Source organism: Xyrauchen texanus, chromosome 12 (genome assembly GCF_025860055.1).
Source record: "Xyrauchen texanus isolate HMW12.3.18 chromosome 12, RBS_HiC_50CHRs, whole genome shotgun sequence".
Taxonomy (NCBI): domain Eukaryota; kingdom Metazoa; phylum Chordata; class Actinopteri; order Cypriniformes; family Catostomidae; genus Xyrauchen; species Xyrauchen texanus.
The window spans coordinates 41,910,123-41,934,511 of NC_068287.1; the positions used below are offsets into that span (position 1 = coordinate 41,910,123).

General features: G+C 41.5%; 1 protein-coding gene and 1 pseudogene across 2 annotated transcripts in view; one reads left to right on the top strand and one right to left on the bottom strand.

The window, feature by feature from the left end:
* Window positions 1-24,389, bottom strand: part of LOC127652778 (Fc receptor-like protein 5) — a 248,555-nt gene that overhangs the window by 90,370 nt on the left and 133,796 nt on the right. The gene's annotated exons all lie outside the window — the stretch shown is intronic.
* Window positions 1-24,389, top strand: part of LOC127652772 (B-cell receptor CD22-like) — a 52,165-nt pseudogene that overhangs the window by 12,059 nt on the left and 15,717 nt on the right.

The following is a 24,389-nucleotide window of genomic DNA, read 5'->3' on the forward strand; positions in this document are numbered from 1 at the left end:
TATTATAATAATTACGATCATGCAAAACTATTTGATTTCTTAATTTCTTTGCATTTAATCTTAATTTAATTAATTATTTTCATGTAAAATAAATAAAATTATTGGTAAAAGAAATCATTTATGGCATGTATTATTATGCAACAATCTAGGATGACCATCCGTCCACTTTTTTTGGACCTGAACAAAGCGAACATATATTTACAGAGTAACATCTGTATGTGACCAGTAAAGCTGCACTTGCATGTCAATGGCAAAAAAGTCAGAAAATACAATGAACATGAACCCAGATGAGGAGAGAAACAAGCCCTGAGTCTTTATTCACATATTATTCACACTAAATATTATGTGACAAGAACACAAAATGCCAGCCCAAGGAGAGATTGTCATAAAAATTTGATCTTTAGGGAAGTAGGCGACACCTGGCCACAACAGGACTGAAACGTGTGAAGTATAAAAAAGATTTATTAATGACGACTGATCTTTTTTGTTTTTATTTTATACTGTTGTATTTTATTTTATGGCCATTATTAACTGTGTCAATGTTATTATTCATTAAATGTATTAAATTAATACATTCATTAATATGTCATTAGTGTAATTTTGTTATTAATATTATTGGTTTGATAGTAACATTAAAAAAATATATTGCCTTATTAAGTAGCTTCAATGTAGCTAACTACTTTTTGATAGTAACTTGTAGTGTAGCTAACTACATTTTCAAAAAAGTAGCTTAATTACTTAAAATTATGGGAAGCTTGTACAGTTTAAAAGTAGCTTCCCCAACACTGGAAACTGCAATAATTAGGAGACACTTTTATCATTACTCTTACTTGGAGTTCATAATTTAAACAAACCCCTAAAATTAAGTATTAAACTTTGATGTGTAACTCATCCTCTGCATTGATGGTGCTACAGACATGAATCATGGTGTCCGGCTTCTTGAGGAGAGGCTTTCTGTTACTTTGCTAATTGGTCAGACTCATGATTACGTCTAGCAGACAATAAAATCGGAAATGAAAGACGTTTATTGAAGGAAACTCATCTAATCAAATAAAATCAAATCAAATCACTTTATTGTCACACTACCATGTACACAAGTGCAACAGGTGAAATTCTTGTGTGCAGTTCCGAGCAACATAGCAGTCATGACAGTGACGAGACATATACCAATTACAGTAAACAATATACTTACACAACACAATTTACATATCAAATGTACACATAATTACACAACACAATAATTATATACAATGTACAGTAGACAATACACACAATATAGAATACACAATATACAATAAGTAAGAGTATATGAAATATATATATATAAGTAGTTGTATTGAGGAGAATATCTAGGGAACAGAATAGAGACTTGAAGGTGGGCTCTTTTGACTTGGTCCAAAAAACAACCACCTAGCAGCCACCCAGAACACCATAGCAACCACGCATAACAACCGACTAACCACGCCCTGGCAACACTCTAGCATTTGTGGCAGGAAGTTTTTCATGTGCAAGCACCGCTCACATCCTCTTTGGAAAATGTTCAAATCAAGTTGATGTATTTGATTACTTCTAGTAAGTGCACATTTCCTCTGTTCTGTAGATGGTGATGTGATTCTGGAGAGTCCTGTTCATCCTGTGACTGAAGGAGATTCTCTGACTCTACGCTGTTTATATCGATATAAAAACCCATCAGTCCTCACAGTTTATTTCTATAAAGATGGATCCCTCCTCCAGAATCAGACTACAGGAGAGATGATCATCCCTACTGTCTCAAAGTCACATGAGGGTTTCTACTACTGTAAACACACAGAGAGAGGAGAGTCACCCAAGAGCTGGATCTCAATCAGAGGTGAGAGTCAATGGAGTCTGCTGTAACTGTGAGGTGATTCATTTTCTATAACTTCATATGCACTCATTCAGATATACTACATGATGATGTGTTTGTGTGTGTGTGTGTGTGTGTGTGTCTCTTTCAGAAGTTCAGATTCCTGACCTTACCATGCTCTGTTCTCTACTGGCAGCTTGTCCATATCTGCTAGTGACCGTCATACTGGTTTTTAAATGCTGGAGACTGAGAGGTAAAACATCGGTCACTTTCCTCTGTGTATCTTTTACCTACAATTACAAATACACAACACTATATTGTGGGGAGACTGGGGTTAGTTGTGTGGCCATAATGACATGCATTTAAAAGCAGGAAGTGTTTGCGGCTACTGACTTCCTGTTTGGTCCTGATGCCGGTGCTATCACAGTAGCAGCAGAGCACATGTGTGTGCGGTGTACCTTAAGGTTTTGTCATCTCAAGTAGACTGTTTTGTGTATCTGAAGTTTTAGGTTTGTGATTTACCTCAAAGACATCTGCTGAATGTCTAATTGATATCAGAGATGAAACATCTTATAGACATTGCAGATGAACAAATAACCTAAAGAAATATCCAAAGATTGTTTTTGTCTGTATTTCACAGTTACATCTGTTGAAGACCAATGCCAGTATGCAGTAAGAGAGGAAGAATCTTCAATCTGATATGAATCTGTTGTGACAATAAGATCTCTGAATACACTTAAGTCAGTCAAGCTGTGCATTAAACAGGAGCGTGTCTTCACTGCTGGGTGCTGCCCTTAATGGACCAAACCATCTGTGCTTCCCTTCAGCTGGAGCACCATGAGGACACCACACAGACACCCTATATTTCAAATTTAATAGCCAATTTATGATGTTTTACTTATTTACTTGGTTATTTAAAATAAAATCACTTTGTTTAAAAAAGCGGTTGCTTTGTAAGGCTTGTCTTAAATTACTCTTCTTACCATATTTTTTAAGATTTCAGCATTGATATCATCAGTAAATGTATTAAATGTCTTTATTATGTTCTACTTTTGAATGCTTCACTTTTTTGTAATATAATGCAAAACCTAAAAATTAGACAAATTGACAGATTGACTATAAATGGAGATGATTTAGTACTGTGGCTACTCTCCCTAGAAGTGTCCGTCCAGTCAAAATGGCTCAAAGGGCAACGCAGAATGATCAATGGGGTAACAAAGAACCCTAGAGTGACCCCTAATGACTTGAAGGAATCATTGTATCTGGTTAACATCCCTTCTTTAATGTTAATTGTTGTTCTCCTTCCTTCTGTAATTCATCCGTTAGTTTATTTCTTTCCTCTGTATATCTGTTACACTGTATTAATACATGTTCCACTGTTTCTCTAACTCCACACCAATCACATAATCCTGTAAGATGTTTTCCTATGATATACATTGTTGAGTTAAGTCCTGTATGTCCACGTCTGAGTCTAGATAAAATGCAATCTTCTTTTCTCCTCCCACCTGAATTCCTTCCTCTTCCTACTAAGCGTTGTATTAAATGTAGATGCCTACACCCTTTTAATCATTATCCCAATAAAATTGCCATTTTTGATTTAACTCCTTTTTTATTATTGAATTGATTTCTGATTTACTATACATTATATGCATGTCTATATTTTCCTTTGCCATTACTTGTTTTGCTCATTTATCAGCTTCCTCATTCTCTGATACTCCAATATGTGCAGGAACCCATAAAAACTGAACTGTCTCATTTGTCTGCTGCATTATATATAATGTCTGAATAATCTCCGTCAATATATCTTGTCTAGATTCAGACTGTTGAGCTTCCAGACTTAACAGGGCAGAGCTTGAGTCTGAACAAGAGAGTTTAGTTTAATCCCACATCTTTTATTTTGTTAATTGCTAGCGACATTGCTAGTAATTCTCCTGTAAACACTGAAACTTGATCCCTCTTTCCTGCAGCCACTTTCAATCTTGGGATGATGTATGCTACCTCCATCTGACCTTTCCCTGGATCTTTAGATGCATCTGTAAAAACCTGTATATAACTTTCATACTTAGTCCATATATACTTCCTTGTTAATTCTGCCTCTAATATATTTGAACCCTTATCCTGTCTTGCTTCCAATAGGAATAGATCAACGTTTGGCTGTGGTAAGATCCACAGAGTTATTGATGGTAATATTACCACTGGGGTAACGTTATACTCGTTTAATTTCATATCCTGCACTAAATCCTTAATAATCTAGGCAAAACTATTTTCCAATTTCCCATGTTCCGAGCATGCCTCTAGTACCTTTTTTGCAGGGTGATTATCCTTCTGACCTTTTAAGTTTGCACAGAATGTCATTATCAATTGCTTCCTTCTTAAGTGGATTGGCATCTCTCCCATCTCCACCTGTTACACTGGTACTGGAGAAGAAGGATAAGCTCCACAACAAATTCTTAATGCTTGTGACTAAATTCTCTCTAATTTTCCAAATTGTGATTTAGATGCTGATCCATAAGCCATACATCCATAGTCTAGTGTTGCTCTTATCATGGTAGAATAAATGTTTTTTGTGCCATTCTATCGGCCCCCCATTCATGACATAAAACACACCTCATTACATTTAAAATCTTCTTACATTTCTCTTCCATCTCATTTATGTGAGTACTCCATGTCATTTTCGTGTCAAACCACATTCCAAGAAATCTTATCACTTTAACTTGTTCTAATTCCTTATTATATAATTTTAGATTAATATCTCTACTTAACTTTTTATTTGTAAAGAAAATATATTTCGTTTTCTCCACAGAGAATTTAAATTCCCATTTTCCCAAACTCACTATTGAATCCATTGTTCCCCTTCTGCATCTAAATCCACTTTGATATGGAGAAAATAACTTAATTTTCTCCAAATTATACAATAGCCGGTCAGTAATCATTTTTTCCATTAATTTGCATAAATGTGTGGTTAAAGCTATTGGTCTGTAATTTAGAGGTACATTTGGATCTTTACCTGGTTTATTTATAGGAATAATTAAAGCTTCCTTCCAACTCTGAGGTAAAATCCCTTCTTCCCATATTCTGTTATAAAACTTTAATATTAATCCAAGTGATTCTTCACTTAACTTTTTTACATAATATAATTTATTTCATCTTGTCCTGGAGTTGTTATCTTCATTTTTTTTAATGCTCGTTTTAATTCAGGGAATGAAAACAGAAAATCCAAAAAACCATCCATTGCCCTCCTCCTTTGCGATATATATGGATGCTTTCTTAGCATTTACTTACTCTCCTTTGTCAAGTTATCTGAATTATTTATTTTTAATAACTCTTTCGGTAACATTTCTGCTTTTTCTTTGTCACTTATTGCATTTTCCTCATCCATACTTAAAACTGGATAGTCATATTCTCTCCTAAATCTATTTAATCATGCTCCACACTTCCTCAACTGGAGTACTTTTACCAATTTCATCACAAAATGATCTGCAATACTCTCTCTTTACTTTACTTTTAATTTTCCTTGTTTCTGCAAACAAAAGAGTTTTCTTATATATTATCATACGTTCCCAATTATGTGTTTTCTTCAGTATTTTAAATGCTTTTCTTTGCTTTCTGACTGCTATTGCACACTTCTCATTCCCACCTATTTTCTCCAGCCTCTTTCCTTTACTTTTTGGGATACATTCTTTTGCAGCATTCTGTATCACTGAAACTAATTCTATATTTAATCTTTCAATATCTTTGCCTTCACTAATCCTGATCATTTTAATTCCTTCCTCACTCATTATTTTGTATTTTTCCCAGTTAGCTTTCTCAAATTTCAATTTTCCTGTATTTCCTTGTTTTTCCCTCCTAATGTCATTATTTACAATTGTACTTATTATAGGAAAATGATCACTACTACCTGTACATTTCTTTGATACTAATGTATATGAAACAATTGTTAGATCTATTGCTGATTCCCTTCCTGAATTCACATCCATTCGTGTGGAGTTTCCAACATTTAAGCAAACTAAGTTTTTCCTTTCTGTCAGCTTTTCGATAACCTGACCATTTGTGTCTGCCGTTGTTCCTCCCCATAAAGTATTATGGGCATTAAAATCAATACACATATCACACTTTCACCGCTTAGACCTTTTATTTCTTCCATACTCTCCTTTATTAATTTATTACATGGATTCCAGAATCCAGAATTCTGGAATCCAGAATAGGTCTGTCTTCGCCGGCCAAAGGTGGTCAGCGCAGACCACAACGATCTGCCCAGGTCTGTCGGTCCTGGGCGAGTCCCATCCAATTGTGTCCCAGATCTTGTCGTAGCGAGTCGCGCCATCGTGTTGCAGGGCGCCCGCGTGGCCGCTTGATGTCGATCGGCATCCAGACGGTGACTTCGCGTGTCCATCTTTCGTCCGTCTGCCGCATCAGGTGCCCAGCCCAGCGCTTCTTGGCCTTGTTGGCCAGGTCCACCGCGTCGGCCACCCTGGTCATGGCCCGCTGCTGCTCATTGCGGACGTGGTCGATCCTTTTAACCCCGACCATGCGGCGCTCGATTGCGCGTTCAGTCACGGCCAGTTTTTGTCGGTCGGCCGCCGTCGTTGCCCAGGTCTCGGCCCCATAGAGCATGACCGGCTGGGCGGCCCTGATGTCCGGGTCGATGGCTCTGTTGGTGGCCGTCTCGGCAATTGAGCCAAAGCTGACCCAGGCGGCTCGGCGTCGTCACCTTGGTGATTACATGGATTACAAAAGTTTATTATGACATAATTCTTCTTTTCAATCCATAATTCTACAACAATATATTCCATTGTGACCCCTTTCTCCAAAATTCTATAAGGCATTCCCTCTTTTAAAAATGTGACACACCCTCCAACTTTCTATCTCTTCTCACACTTGTATATACTTTTAAAACAAAATCTAATCTAGGATTCAGCCATGACTCTTGAATGCATATTACATCTGGCTTTTCTTTCATTTGGCTTATGTACCCTTTAAATTATTGACCACTGGCGCAAAGGCTTCTGGCATTCCATTGTAAGATTATTAACATATACAATACTAACCAACCCATGTCTCCTCACTTTACTGAGATTATGTGTTAAGACTTTCCCTTATATCTTCCCATTTCAATCCTTTTATCTCTAGAAATCTCTCTGATGCTTTAACAATTATTTTGATCTTTTCTGTTCTTCTTTCTTTTTGTGCAGTACAGTTAATCACTTCTACCACGAAGAGCACAACGTTTTTCTTGTTTACCATCATTGTGTCTTCTGCTAATCTACCCTCACCGATTACTCTACCTGTTCCTTCAGTCCCTTTGCCATGCTCAATTCTTTCTTTTCCACTCTGCTTATTCCTAGTATTTACTACTTTCACTGCTTCAGCATACGTTAGGTTATTTTTGAGTTTTTCCAGTTGTACTTCCATTGCCTTTTTCCTCGCCTCACAACCTCTGTATGCCACATTATGTCTACCTCTGTAATTGCAACATTTCAATCCTACTTCTTCCTCACACTTCCTCATGCTCCCCTCCACATCATGCACATATTTTAGATTTACATACTGATGCAATATGACTATACCTCTGGCAATTGTAACACCTCAGAGGAGGAGCTACATACTTCCTGATCGGGTAGCTTATAAAACCCATCTTGATTTGATCTGGTATTTCTTTCCCTTCCAATTCAAGATGTACTGACAAACTATCTACTCTTCTCCCTTCTCTGTTCATTTGTAAATGAACTGCATCCATGAAATTTCCTTCCTCTACACTCTAATGGAACTCAATTTATCACTACATAGACCCACGACTTCTGTCCTACAATCTTATAATTCAAAACCATCTGTTTTCACAACATCTTGAGTTTAACTGCTTTATTTTTTTGCTCTTCGTTCCTGCAAGCTATCAACATAGCGCCATCTTGTAATACTTTTGCAAATGTAATCTCACCCAGTAGTTTCCTTAATTCATATGTCAACACCATTGTAGTACTCCTGATACTCGATCTCCCTTAAACTTCAATATTACCCTATACTCATTCTTGTTTTTATCCCTCTCATCCCCTTCTTTCCTCACTGGTTATCAAACTACTTTCCGATCTATCCTCCTTTTCTTTTTTCCTCTTTTAACTACTTACTTTCCTGTTCTTCCATCTACCTGTGTCCATCCTACCTCCATCTCATCCTCCTATTCAACTGTATCTTCCATTATTTTAGTCTCTGATCCATTCGCAGTTCGATTATCTTGGGATCTTGTCATCGCAATTTTTCGCTCTCCTGTGTATGGCAAAACTCAGAGTCCTGCTCAAACGAGCCGCCTAGGATCAACCTCCCAGCTGATTCGGTCCCAACTCCGTGACGTCTCAGCGTTTTTCTGTTGACCATTCAGTCATGCCAGAACTGTCAGGCACAGGAACAGATTTTTCCCTCAAGCTATCCATCTCATGAACAATTAAAACTACCCCATTGAGCAATAATAATAACAGCTTAACAGCAATAATAATAACCCCATTGAGCAATAATAACAGCTTAGTCTATTTATATTTATCCAACATGTCCTACCTTTTACAACATGTCCTACAACATGTCCAACATGTCCTGCCATTACATTCCCTTACACTATCTGTATTGAACAGATTTGTATTAATTCGTATATACAGTATATATATGTTATGGAAGGAAGGCGGAGGCAGACGGGGAGTTTGGATCTATGTGCGGGTTTATTGAACAGAGTGAAAATAAACAGACAGGAACAAATGAAACTACCACGATGGGCAAACAGAAACTAAAACACGAAAACATTCATGGGCACACAAACTGGGAAAACACTGCAGGAAAGAACACGGGAAGACAGGCATGGGAGCGAACCTCAGAACACGGGAAACATCAGCGACATCACAACAGTTGAAACAGAGTAGACCTTCCAGAAACATCAAAACAGTGGGAACAACGAACGACAGGGTAATGGAGGAACAGCAGGGTTTAAATGCACAGACACATGAGGATACAAATGACAAACAGGTGCGAACAATGACATAGTGATGAAGACCGGGAAACTGGTGACGGTGACACGGAAAACACGGGGCAGACAACCAGGGATTGTAACAATATACATATTTTGTCTTATTGTGTATTTCTATATATAATTATATTTTCTATTCACTTTTTATTTGTATTATATATTTTTTTGTTGTATTTTTTGTGCACTGGAAGCTTCTGTCACCAAGACAAATTCCTTGTATGTGCCAGTATACTTGTCAATAAAGTTCTGATTCTGATGTTACTGCAAATAAATAACAGATAAATGTATCTAAAGATATATAGCCTTAAAAAAAGTTTGTCTGTCTTTAATCAGAACGTAATAACTTGCTCTTCACCAGAAACGACTTCCCTTTTCTGCTGACACCAAATATCTATTTACAAATTGTTTTAGTAAACTCACATTCAGGCCCAGTTTATTTCTGCTATTTACTGGCCAGTTTACACAATTCATTCCATTCCTGATGGATAAAATCAAGTCCTGTCTTATATTTTGTCTCATTGAATATGTTATTTGACTCAGAAATACTGTATATTGAATTACAGAATAAAAATGGGTCATGGACAGCGTGTCACGTTAATGAAGCTTTAACACAGACTGTCTTTCACAATCTATCATTACTTAGTGTAAATGTATCTGTTTAATCTGTTAATTTACAGTAAATTAGATTGTGCTAGAAAAATATGTCTGTTTAAATTATATAATTGAATAGTTAAATATTAAAAATATATTACCCCCTGAAGTAGCTTCAATGTAAAAAGTACTTTTTGTTAGTAACTTGTAGTGCAGCAAACACATTTTTAAAAGAGTAGCTTGACTGAATTTAACTACTTTAAATCATGAGTAGCTTTTCGCTTTATAAGCTAATGTACAAAATAACTTTGTAAATATATTTTTATAATTGAAACTTCAAGATCTATAAATAGATGTATTTTACAAATGGTTTAATAGCTACATATTCACACTATTATAAGATTTTCTCTTTGTTTTTTTCAGTACTGATTTCAAACACTTGATTGATATATTTAATATCACATATTTGAATAAAAAAAGGCCTTTAAAATTTAATATTTGCAGTTCAATTGTCAGTGTGAACTCCAAAAAGTGTGAATGTGGACATTTAAAGTTTCCATTATTTATTGACAAAAAAAGTGAATCATCAAGATATAGAGATGAGCAGGTGAACTCATCAACAAATATGTTTCTTATTCTCCTGCAGGATTGAAACCAAAACCTGAACTCACATCAAATCCTGAAGGAGCTGCACTGACAGGAAACACAGTGACTCTGACCTGTCACATGGATCAGTCGACTGGATGGCAGTTTTACTGGTACCAACACACACAGAAACATCAGAAAAACACAACAGACACAAACTCCTACACAGTGAACATTGATTCAGTGTCTGATGGAGGTCAGTACTGGTGTAGAGCTGGAAGAGGAAATCCAGTTTACTACACACACTACAGTGATGCACTGTGGGTAAATGTTACAGGTGAGATAGGAGGAGACACTGAGTGGACATTCAGCTGGACTGTTGAGAGCAGCTACAACAAGCTTACAGACACTATCAATCAATACAAGAAACAAGAGTATAAAATCAGCCGTGTTGAACACACACACACACACACACACACACACACACACACACACACACACACACACACACACACACAGTGGTAAATACACGTGTAGAAGAACGACAAGAGACGGACAAAACTCAGAGATCAGTAATGCTGTTACACTGACTGTGTCAAGTGAGTTTATATTTGTTCATTATTATGAGTATAGACAGTCAAAGTTTCGGAGCTAATCTGTTATATATTGTATTATTGATACATTTTAGATGAAACAGAGGCAGTTTTAAGTGTTTCTCCACAGAAGTGGCTGACTGAAGGAGATTCAGTGACTCTGATCTGTGAGGTTGACGGCTCCTCTACAGGATGGACTTTCAGCTGGTACAGAGATGATAATGACTGCAAATATAAAGTCCTGTCAGACAGCAGCAGAGGAGCTGGAGAAAACTACACTCTCAGTTCTGCTGCTGTAAATCACACAGGAGTTTATAAGTGCAGAGGAGAGAGAGGAGAACCAGCGTATTACACAGAGTACAGCAACACACAGACACTATGGGTCACTGGTGAGTGAAAACTGTATACAACATAAACATTCAAGGGTAAAACATCAGACAGGTGCTTGAGCAAAATAACAATGAAAAACACAAAAATAAGTCAGCAAACTGTTAGAATGTATTCTTACTGTTAAGTTGAGCTATAGTCTTGTTTCCACAGGGGGGCAATAGATTTCGGGGGAGACGAGAGATGGTGTAAGAGTTGTGGAGTGAAGTTAGTTGGTATGGTTGATGGAAATAAACTTTTGTGATTCATCATTTGGAGTTAACATTGGTAGCAGAGGACCACAGTTTGATGAAAAGAAGTCATATGAAAGTGGAAGTGTGGATGCACGTTACGGAACTGGAAGGAAAGAAACAAGCCCTGGCTGTCGCATTATCGCTTACAGGGAGAGCAAGGGATGCCGCTCTGGAAATTTCTGTGGAGGAATTAAACAAAGATGACGGTATGAAAACCATTTTAGAAAAATTGGACTCGGTGTTCTTAAAAGAGGAAAAGGATCAGCAATACGATGCATACAGTGAGTTTGATCAGATCACAAGAGACTATAGGATTCCGATGACTGATTATATCATCGAGTTTGAACGTAAATATAACAAGTTGCGTCATTTCGGCATGATTCGGCCTTTTCAAACATGAAATCTGCTATAAAACGTATTTTTGGCGAAAAGCTTATGCATGGAAGTCACAATAACGGCGATTCAGCATATTTCACCGATTCCAGTAAGAGAGAGAAGTCACGTTCACAAAAACAATCACACTGGGACAAATCCTTTTGATAGATATGGTAGGCGCTCCAAATGTGCAATTTGTCAAAGCACGTATCACTGGGATTGCCCTCACAGAGATGAACATGCCAAGCTGACAGAGGATGTAGAGCAGTGTAACATCACACTGTTTTCCAGTAATTCCTTGTCTTACGCAGAGATATTCATGGTTGAATCACTTGGATCAGCAGTCATTGATACAGCTTGCACAAAAACAGTATGTGGACAGAAATGGTTTGATCATTATGTCAGTGGACTGAAACCAGCAGAGTTAACAAAATGATGCACACAGATAGTGCAAGAGCTTTCAGATTTGGCGATGGAAGAGTTGTACACTCTACAAAGAATGTGAAAATTCCAGCCATAATTGGAAACAATAAATGTCACATAGAGACTGAAGTAGTTCCAGAAGATATCCCATTGCTTTTGCGTAAAGCTTCACTAAAAAAGGCAGGGGCCATTCTGGATCTTCAAAATGACAAAGCGATAATGTTCAAGCAACCTGTAAGCCTTGAACTTACATCATCAGGACATTACTGTGTGAACCTAATGCAGAAGAATCTGTCATGTGACACTGAAAAGTGTAGTGAAGATGAAGTTCTAGCAGTGACAGAGAACATGACTACAAAAGAAAAAAGGAAAGTCCTATTGAAATTGCATAAACAGTTCGGACATGCCTCCTTAGACAGACTAAAAAAGCTGCTGTCCTGTTCAGGTAATCATGATGAGGAATGCACCGTGATCTTAAAGGACATAGTAGACACCTGTGAAACATGTGTTAAATACAGCAGACCCAAACCAAAACCTGCTGTAGGACTTCCTATGGCCTCAAGTTACAATGAAACGGTGGCTGTGGACCTGCATGACCTGGGCGCATGAGTATGGTATCTCCATGTCATTGACCACTTCACACGTTTTAGTGCGGGAAGCATTGTGACTACAAAAAAGGCAAGTGAAATTATGAAGACCTTCATACATTGCTGGATTAGCATACACGGTCCACCCAAAAGGCTGTTCAGTGACAATGGTGGATTAATGATGAAATGAGGGATATGGCAGAAAAGTTCAACATTGAGGTAAAGACCACAGCAGCGTATAGCCCTTGGAGCAATGGTCTTTTAGAGAGACACAATCAGACTCTCACAGAAATACTAATGAAAGGAAAAAATGACAACAGATGTGACTGGAAAACTGCCCTAGATTGGGCACTGATGGCAAAAAAGTTTTTGCACAATGTGCATGGATACAGTCCCTACCAGCTTGTGTTTGGACAAAATCCAAATCTACAATCAGTCCTTACTGATCAGCCACCAGCTCTGGAAGGTACTAGTAGAAGTACGTGTGTAGGACAGCATATTTCAGCTTTGCATGCTGCAAGGAGAGCATTTACAGAGGCTGAATGCTCTGAGAGAATTCAAAGAGCCCTTCGCAAACGACTGCGGCCCACAGACGAAAAATATGAAACTGGGGACAAAGTGTACTACAAACATGCAGTTAGTGCTCAGTGGAAAGGTTCAGGTGTTGTCATTGGCCAGGATGGGGCAGTGATATTTGAAAGACATGGAGGAACTTACGTTCGGGTGCATCATTCCAGGCTCTGAAAAACAGAGAATGATCACACAGTGCAGGAAGAAATAGATGCAGATAAACAGAACATTGTTGATAACACTATTTCACAGCCACCAGGATTATCTGGAATGGACTATTACAGTGAAACTGACAGTGTGGAAGAAGCACCTGTGAATCAAGGTAATGAACTTTGCGAACAAAATGACACTTTAACCCAGCCAGGGGGAGAGTTGGAAAGTGATGTTACCAGACTGAAAGCAGGACGAAAAATTACATATACTGACAGAGAAAGAGGTGAATCAAGGACAGCACAAATTCTTGGCAGAGCACGAAAAGCTACAGGAAAACATAAAGACTGGTACAATCTACAGTTCATTCACCCAGAAACGGTTATAGGCACTACTGGGTCAGCTGACCTGACACAAGTGGATGACCCCATCTGGTTTCCCCAGATAGTACATTGCCAAGTAGTAATCACCATGAAAGTGATGTGTTGGCCATCAAAGATGAGACTTTTGTCACAGCAAAAAAGGCTGTGCTGGACAATTGGAAAATAAATGGTGTATTTAAGGAGGTGAAAGATGACGGTCAAAATGCATCAGTACAAGGTGGGTGTGCTCAGTTAAAGAAACAGCTGATGGATTATTGCCAAAGGCTAGGCTAGTTGCAAGAGGTTTTGAAAAAATAAATGTCAGTGACCTTCCTAAAGACTCACCAACTTGTGCTTCGGATTCCCTAAGGATTGTGATGGCAGTCATATGTCAGAGGAAATGGCAGCTGAATGCCTTGGATATTAATACCTTAATATTAATATAGGCCTTTCTACAAGGAAAAGAGTTGGCTAGAAATGTCTACATTCGGCCTCCACCAGAAGCACAGTGCAAAAGAACACTGTGGAAGTTGAATAAATGTGTGTATGGGCTGGCAGATGCCTCTCTGTACTGGTACAACAACGTTAAATGTACTATGCAGCAGCTGGGGGGTCGTGTGTCACAGATTGACCCTGCAGTGTTTTACTGGATAGATGACAATGGTGAATTAACTGGAATTCTTGCTTCTCATGTTGATGATTTTTTTGTGGAGAGGTTCCAAAACATTTTCCTCTTTAGTCATCCCACATTTGAGATCTGTTTTTCAAGTCGGACGTGAAGAGCACAACAGTTTCAGTTATGTAGGAATAGAGATCTCTTCTGGACATGGTGAAATACATGTACATCAAAGCACATATATAAAGAGTCTTCAGTTCATTGTTATGGATCCAGCCAGAGCTGTACAACGTAAGGCTCCGCTGACAGACTGTGAGACTGACATACTGAGGTCTAAGATTGGTCAAATTCTTTGGGATGCCAGACAGAGTAGACCAGATGTAATGTGTGACACATCTATCCTTGCTTCTGCTACAAAACATGCTACTGTTCAGACTTTACATGATGCAAATAAAATTGTCAGAAAACTGAAGTCGGAGGAAGTGACTCTAAATTTTCAGAACCTAGGAAGTGTCAGCTCCCTAAAACTGTTTGTGTTCAGTGATGGCTCGATGGGAAATCTTTCAGGGTGGCCACCTTATCTTGTTGATGGGAGAAGATGGAAAATTCTCGCCTATCTCCTGGCAGTCTAAGAGAAACAGAAGAATTGTCAGAAGTACTTTGGCAGGAGAAACCTTGGCTCTTGCTGATGGCATTGATAACGGGATGTGTTTGTCTGCATTTTTCTCAGAAATTACAACAGGTGACAGAAATTTGAGTAACTTGCCAATTATTTGTGTAACTGATAATCATTCCCTTCTAGATGCTGTGAAGTCTACAAAGTCTGTCACAGAAAAGAGACTTTGTCTTGAAAACATTATCAAAGTATCGATCAGATGGATGCACCGTCCAAATACTTTTCAGTATGGAAAGAAAGAATGGGCAGAAACATTTATTTACGCACTGCGCTCCGAAGATGGAGGCTTTCTGACAGATCCTGCTGATATTTGAAGGAGAGCAGTTCTTTAGTAGTCTCAGAGGAGGTTAATGAGGTTCTTGCAGGAGCGTTGACCCTGGGAGAGCTTTATAAGGCCCTGCAGAGCATGGAATCTGGGAGGGCACCAGGTGTGGATGGCCTACCTGTTGACTTCTATAAGGCTTTGTGGTTGGAGTTGGGAGCAGATCTACTGGAGGTGAAGATCTGCTCAATGACAGCTTGTCTGAGGGCAGGTTTGCTGTTGAGTTGCCGAAAAGCAGTAATCACTCTTATTCCAAAAAAGGGGGACCTTACTGATATAAAGAACTGGCGCCCTGTCTCACTTATTTATAGCAACTACAAACTGCTTTCTAAGGCCTTGGCTGATAGATTGGCTGGAGTGTTGGATCAGGTCATCCATCCAGATCAGACATATTGTGTCCTCTGTAGATCTATTTTTGACAATGTCTCTGTAATTTGTGACATTTTCCATGTCTCTAAATTGTTACATTTAGATTGTGGCTTGTTATATTTGGATCAGGAAAAGGCTTTCAACCGAGTTGAGCATTCTTATTTGTGAAACACTTTAACAGCTTTTGGTTTTTGCAATCAATTTGTAGATATGATCAGAGTACTCTATAGTGAAGTTGAGAGTGCATTGAAATTAAATGGTGGCTTATGTGCTCCTTTTCAGGTTCTTAGAGGTATCAGACAAGGTTGCTCCTTGTCTGGAATGTTGTCCTTCTTGGCTATTGAGCCTCTATTTCAACAAATAAGAAATAACTTATGTTGATTTTGTTTGCTGAGTTGCAATAATAATTTTTGCTTGTCAGATTATGCTGATGATATTATAGTAATGATCAGTAGACAAAGCAATGTTCAGACTTTGTTTAACATGGCTGAAGTATTTAGAGTGCTGTCTTCTGCTAAGATTTATGATTTTCTGTTAGGACATGTTGGGGTATGGGGGGTATAAAATGATAGATTTGTACAGAAATATTGGGAGGGGGTGCTGGAAAAAGTCAAAGGCTTAAATGGAAAAGGTTATTACTGAATATGTCCTATAGAGGGCAAACTCTCATTGTCAACAATTTAGTAGCATTCTCTCAATTGGCTTGTGTAGAACCCTCACCACTTTTCTTAACTGAAGTTCAAGCTGCTTTTGTGAATTTCTTTTGGGACAAGCTACATTGGTCCCAGAGAGCATTTTCTACCTCCCCAAAGAAGAAGGTGGGCAAGGTTTAATTCACTTACAAAGTAGAATTGCTGCTTTTTGATGAAGGTTCTTACAAAGATTCTTGGATGGTTCAACAGACTGCAGCTGGTGTGTTGTTAGCTGCACAATTCTGCATACCCTTGGAGGTTTTGTACTGGACAAATCTCTCTTTTTAATGGATCCAACTAAACTGGATTTATTGGAATTGCCTGTTTTTTATCATAATCTTTTCAAAGTGTGGAGCATTTTCCATGTTCTTAAGACTGAGAACTCATATTCTCTCCACTGGCTATTACAGGAGCCATGATTCTTGGGGAACGTCTGGACATTACCACACACTGTATTTTACCAGGGTTCAGTACCTCACTTCGGGAATCCAAGGTTTTCACTTTGGGACATTTATTGACTCTGACTGGGCCTCATTTTAAACATGTGGAGACAGCATCCAAGCATTTGGGGTTCAGATCTGTTCGCTTGTTTACTCAGTTATCTTCTATAAACCTCATCACCATGATGTGCTGGGTGGGGCAAGAGCATATTACATTTTCTGCCACACCTCTTTAACATTATCTTTTGTGATCTCTGACTGGCCCATCTGGACATCTTTAGTGCCGACAAGAATAACAATCTTAGAAAATCTATGTTTAGCATAAGCCAGCACTTGTTAGAAGACCACGTCAGGCACTTTATTAGGACCATAGTGTTGCTAATAATGTGCTCAATGAGTGTATAATAGTATTAAGCCAGTGATAAATTTTTTTTAAGGTTTCATGACAGAGCACAGAAAAATGTTGAACAAATAAACCTACATTCTAATTCTGCATGATGAGTGAAACAATATCTAAATTTACTGCCGTGATCTTCACTTCACACTGTCGTTAAAGATATAACATGATGTCATTTCCCAGGAGTTCTTAGAAGTGACATTTACACATTTTCTTTGTCCTTCCTCTTTCACACTTAGTCTCTCAGTTTAAATATGGAATAATTTATATTATTGTGAAGTACAATAGTTAAAACAGTGCATTTTCACAACATCAACAGAATGTACACCCAGTATTCCTGCAAATTCATGAGTCCTCAAAAGGGTCTTGTTATGTATATTGGTATATAGCATGGATATTAAATTATATTGAAGTAGAACTAGATTTAACTTGACTGAAAAAAGGTTAATGATGCTCGCCTGTGCAAAACTCACCCCTGTGATGCTAGGGTGTAACTGTTAGAACATTGGTAGAGTAAGCATTAGTCATTCCTAATGTATTTTTTTTAGCTCATAGCAATGTGGTTGCTAGGGTTTTCTTAGTGGTTGTTTGGTGGTTGCTAACTGGCCCAAGTCAAAAGAGCCCACCTCAAATTCTGGCTCCTAGATTTGGTGAGGATCCTTCAATGCAATTTTTCACCTGTTTATTCATCTCTCAGGCTCTGTAATGACTCAATGATTTGAGGACCAATTCTTGTCCATATCACAAACACTACGGGACAAGTTACAGGAAAACTGTTATAACTACAATACAGACAGGGATGGATGGATGGATGGATGGATGCTGCTTCTTCCACCATTACAAGAATAAAGCCATGAAAAAGTTTCAGTTTCCTAATGCATTATACAAACCAGAATACTACCTCATATGAACAAATCAATAACATTTAAATAATTTATATTTCTTAGGATAAAAAAACATTGTCTCATTGTGTGATAAAGAGACACATAAATGTCTGCTGAAAAATGTGAATGCAAATCATTGTGACACTTTTTCTGGAAACATTACAATAGTACTGTATAAGCATCCGCATTATCAAGATTTTCAGTTACACAAAATTTGTCGTTCATGTGTCATCATGTCACTAAAGATCTGACTCTAGACTTCATCTTGTTGTACAGGAAGTCTTAAGGCTTTAACACTGACTGTGTCTTTAATGGTCTGTCATTAGTAGATCAGTATGGAGCTCAGTCCACTTCCTCTTGTGCTCTGTGAGTATTGCTTCATCTGTTTTTATTTGCGTGAATATCCTTTATTGTTATATCATAGTTATGAAAAGGATCGAGTGTTTCAGTGTTCCTGAATTTACTCAACAAAAAACTTTAATGCTCCTTTCAGTTTCAGATCTTCAGTCCATGATTTATAAGTAAAATATGTGAGTGTGATAAATGAAGTGTGCAGTCAGTTCTGTGTGTGAAACAGAAATAGCAGGTGAATGATGGAAGTTGTTGTATTTGTTCAGTCATTCAGTTTTGTGGTTTTTGTAAAGGTGTGTGTGTGTGTGCGTGTGTGTTAATTCTGTTTTGCACAAGTATTCGCCCAAATGTCTTATGTAGATTTTCACTAGCAGTTACTTTGAGTGTATATGGTCCTGGAGGAACGTTGTCTCGTTTCGCTGTGTACTGTACTAACTGTATATGGCTGAACGACAATAAAAATCGCTTGACTTGACTTGACTTGACTTGATATAGTCCTCTACTTGTGATGTGAAACTCAGAGGTCCAGTCTGTTGTTTTGATGCCAGAACGTCTAGGTTACGAATGTAACCTCCGTTCCCCGATGGAGGGAATGAGACGTTGTGTCGGAGAAGCGACACTAGGGGTCTCTCTTGAGCACCGAATATACCTCTGATCTATGAAAAAAAGCCAATGAGAAGTTGGCAGCTAGTATTTGCATTCCCCGCCCCCGGACATACTGGTACAAAGGCGAGGCAAATACTAGAGTTAATTCAGGATTTTTCTAAAGAGCCGGAAATGGTCCGGCCACTACAGCGGCTCTGCTCAGCAACGTGGCCGGGAAGGACACAACGTCTTGTTCCCTCCATCGGGGAACGGAGTTTACATTCATAACCTAGACATTCCCCTTCTGTCGCTCTCTCCACGTTGTGTCGGAGATGCGAGACTAGGGGTCCAATTTAAATTATGCCATGAGCAAAGTCGTCGGAATCATTTTGGTTACCCTGACAGGGGAACAAGGCGACGCTTGCCATCCTGGGAATGGGCTAAGCTGGGCCTCTTTTCTCTCTATGTTTCTCGCATAGAGCAATAGACAGCTGGGGCCCTTACAAGCACTGAGGGAAGGGGGTCTTACCCAATTTCCTATTCTTTCAGGGGGAAAAGACCCTGCGGAGACCACCCCTACCCAGCTGGGGAGGTAAGGTGGTGAATACATCACATGTGTTTTTAGGCGACATGTGGATGTGGAGCGGTGGTAGATCCAGCCTCAATGAGGGGGAGTTGCTACAACACGGCGACCGGAGGACAGCCGGAACTGCCTAAGGAAAACGCGGGTCTGTTCGTAAGGGGACCATATCGCGGAAAATACACACAGGGGGAGTCTGCGTAGGTGTCCTCACCCTGTGGAGCACCTATTCCAGTACAGGGTATATTTGAGTACCCGCAGTGGATTGGGTTGGCAAGTTCCGACCCAACTGCAGACCCATGAGGGCTAGGGAGGAATCGACCAGGGATTCGAGTTGAGTGGAATCTCCTGGGAAAAAAGACACACAGTTTTACCTCAAGCGAGGGAAAGGGTGCTTTATGCAAGCGAGTCACCCGGCCAGCCCATCAGCGTGTTACCGAGTTCTACTGGCTCGGACCTGAGAAAACACGGGATGAAACTGACTCAACCCTGAGATTGTAGTATCTCGTAAAGGTGTTGGGTGTCGCCCAACCCGCTGCTCTACAAATGTCTGCCAGGGAGGTACCCCTGGCCAGTGCCCACGAGGACGCAACACTCCTTGTTGAGTGAGCTCGGACCCGCGGGGGCACGGCCTGAGTGTGATAAGCCAATGAAATGGCATCTACTACCCAGTGGGAAAGCCTCTGTTTGGAGACAGCGTTTCCTTTCCGCTGTCCCCCAAAGCATACAAAGAGCTGCTCAGAGTGTCTAAAGCTCTGCGTGCGGTCCAGATAGGTACGCAAAGCACGTACCGGACACAGCAACAACGGGGCTGGGTCTGCCTCCTCCCAGGGCAGCGCTTGCAGGTTCACTACCTGGTCTCTAAAGGGAGTGGTAGGAATCTTGGGCACGTAGCCCGGTCGTGGTCTTAGGATCACATGAGTGTCTGCCGAACCAAACTCCAGGCAAGTGTTTATTGTGATTATTAAGTCGTGCTTACCTAGGGACTTGCCGTCAACTGCGTTGTGGTGGGCCGCAATAGCAGCAACATACACCTTCAAGGTGGACGGAGACAGCCTCCCCTCCAACCTCTCCTACAGGAATAGGAGCTCTGACCTAACTGCGCACCTCTGTGGGTCTTCAGCCCGGGAAGAACACCAGTTTGCGAACAAGCGCCACTTCAGGGCGTAGAGCTGCCTGGTGGAAGGGGCTCTGGCTTGGTTGATTGTATCTATGACAGTAGGTGTTAGGCCAGCTACATCTTCCGCGTCCCATCAAGGGACCAGACGTGGAGTTTCCAGAGGTCTGGATGTGGATGCCAGAGCATTTCCTGCCCCTGAGAAAGAAGGTCCTTCCTTAGGGGAATTCGCCAGGGAGGGGCTGTCACGAGGAGTATGAGCTCCGAGAACCAGGCCCGGGTGGGCCAGTATGGAGCCACTAGTGTGACTTGCTCCTCGTCCTCCCTGAACTTGCACAGCACCTGTGCAAGTAGGCTCACTGGGGGAAATGCGTACTTGCGCAGCCCCGTGGGCCAGCTGTGTGCCAGCGCGTCTGCCCCGAGGGGAGCCTCTGTTCGGCCATACCAGAGCGGGCAGTGGGAAGTCTCTCGGGAGGCAAGCAGGTCTACCTGGGCCTTGTCGAATCGTTCCCAAATCAGCTGGACCTACTGGGGGTGAAGCCTCCACTCTCAACTGGGCAAGCGTTGTCGTAACCGCGCGTCCGCTACCACATTGAGTTTGCTGGGGATGTGAGTGGCAAGCAGCGACCTGAGTCGCTGGCTCCAAAGGAGGAGACGATGGGCGAGTCGTGACATGTGACGGGAGCGTACGCCACCTTGGTGATTTATGTACGCTACCGCAGTGGTGCTGTCTGACCTGATTAGGACATGTTTGTCTCGAATTAATGGGAGAAACTGTTGCAGGACAAATAAAACCAACTCAACAACTCTAGGCAATTGATATGCCAGCGCAGCGGGGCTCCTCTCCAAAGGCCTGCAGCTGCATGCCCTTTGCAAACGGCGCCCCAACCCGATTTGGAGGCGTCGGTAGTGACCAGGACGCGTCGGGACACCTGCTGCAGGGGCACTCCTGCCCGTAGAAAGCAGAGGTCTGTCCAGAGTTTGAGTGTTTGGCGGCATGCTGGGTTGATTATAACATGGTGCGTGCCGTGGGGCCATGCTCGTCTCGGGACTCGAGTCTGAAGCCAGTGCTGAAGCGATCTCATATGCATCAACCCCAGCGGCGTGACTGCGGTGGAGGATGCTATATGCCCCAGGAGCCTCTGGAAGAGTTTTAGAGGGACTGTTCTGCCTGGCTTGAACTTTGCGAGGCATTTCAGCACTGACTGTGCATGCTCGTTGGTGAGACGTGCAGACATTGAGACTGAATCTAACTCCATGCCGAGAAAGGAGATGCTCACTCACTCACTCTTGGAGCGCAGGGATTGGGCATGTTCACCGTGCACTGCGGTAAAGCGGACGCCCGCGAAGGGGGGTGGGGGCCTGGCAAACTGAATTGCGTAACCAAGTCGGATGGTCTGGGCCAGCCAGCGGACCTATGGCCTCGTCCAGCATGCTGGGACTGTTGAGATCTGGGGGCAGAGTGCCGTGAGAACGGCATTTGCGGGCCAGATGACCCAGAGGCAAAGGAAATAGCTCTTATTGAGAATTTGGGTACCGCTGCCCCGGTTAAGGGGAACGGCAAATTAAATATATTCAAAAAAAATTCTCCTCCCGGCCCTCCACCGGGGGACGGAGCGGTCTTACCATCTCCAGAGCTAACATCTTGGGCTCTGCGTCATCCGTCTCAGGAGTGCCTGGGAGCCTTCCTGGTCCTCAAGGGGGTCCGTGAGACGGTGGGCGTCTGCTTCCTGCAGGGCGCTCGACGCGTGGGCTGAGAGCTGGGCCCAGGTTGAGGCAGAGCAGCCTGTTGTTTCTTCGCAGGGGGACACCCTCGGCGAGCAGACGGGTTATGGCCCTAGGCGGCAGGTTTGCGGCGGGGCAGGATGTGAGAGATCGCCTCCGTCTGTTTCTTCACCACGGAGAACTGCTGGGTAACGTCCTCGACGGTGTTGCCGAAGAGGCCGAACTGGGAGACTGGGGCGTCGAGAAAACGAGTCTTGTCGGGCTCACGCATCTCGACCAAGTTCAGCCACAGGTGTCGTTACTGGACCACGAGGGTGGCCATTGCCTGCCTGAGTGACTGCGCTGTGACCTTCGTGGCTCTGAGGGTGAGGCTGGACGCTGAGCGCAGTTCCTGCAGCACGTCGGGATCAGCACGAGCCGCGACCGCAACGTTGTCATGGTCATGTTCTCGCAGTGAGAACATGAGCCATCCACAAACGCAGCCTCTGTGTGATCGCTATCTAGACACACGAGACAACGCCTGTGGCCGTCTGAAGCGGAGAGTACTCTACCGCATCCAGGAACTACACAGCGGCAGAACGGCATCTTTATAAAGACGCGTCCTTGAAAAGGACGTTCAACGCTTGCTGTGTTTGCTCTTTTATAGGAAATTACTCTTTTAAATAAAATCACTCTTTTAAGAAAACTCTTTCAAGTTTTGTCTGCGCTGTCGAAGCGCCCAGGGGCAACAATGCACAGCCGTGCACAGGAAAGGAGAAAGCCGCTGTTATGCGCCATCAGATCCAACAGCATGAAGATCTTCAGAGGAATACACAGGAACTTGGTGTGTGTGTAACTCGTAGCAGACTGCATACACGACCATCGGCTCGGAAGAAATTTTCTGAATGAACTCTAGTATTTGCCTCGACTGTGCACCCGTATGTCCGGGGGCAGGGTATGCTAATACTAGCTGCCAACTTCTCATTGGCTTTTTTTCATAGATCAGAGGTATATTCGGTGCTCAAGAGAGACCCCTAGTGTCGCTTCTCCGACACAACGTGGAGAGAGCGACAGAAGGGGGACACTGATCCCAAAACATTTCTCAGCTATAATAAATATTTGGGTGGTTGCGTTAAAGGGATACTCCAGCTGTGGGAAGATGAATGTGTATTTAATAGTGGTCATTTATGTAGTAGAAATGTGAAATTATTTTTGAATTTGAAGCATTCTAGACTGAGAAAAGGCAAAAAATGTATTTTTTACTCATGTGGCTGAAAGACAACAACTCCCAGAATGCACTTGCTTTGCCGCACTTACGAGGCCACTCCCAAACCACGATTATGCCGGGTGTCCAAACTCTGTACATTACGTCTTAGTAACAAAAAGAAATACAAAACAAATACTCACTTTACACTAAGCCGTCCATTTGTCCCTGCAGGCTTTGGCTGGCGTTTCCAATTTATCTTTGGGATCCTGAAATAAGTTTCCAGGACCCCCTGTCCATGTGTGGTACAAAACTTGGGTGCTCAGTTACACATGCTAGCGGTGCAGTTTCATCAGCGGATTCAGCGATCTCATGCAGAAGAAAATGGCATCGCTGAAATTCGCGACAGCAATAGGACTCTCTATCTGTTTGCATAGACGCATAGCGAGAGCACTGACACCACCAGTTCAGCCCCAGCTCGAGTCTGGCCGGGCTCTTCCTCCTGACCGCCAAGCAGGTCTTGCTCCCCTGCTGCAGCAGCTGCTCCGCCGCCTCTTGTTCCTCCATCTCCGCAACTGTTCAGTCGCTGTATTGCGGCTCGTATAGGTAGCCGTGAGCATCCGATTCACACAAAAGATCTTCGAAATCCCCATCTGTCATTACTTCAAAACTTTTTTCCGCCATCGTGATTAGACTATTATACAAAGTTTTACAGAGCAAGAGCCTGTTAGCTTAGCTTAAAGATGGCTGACACTATCTTTACAT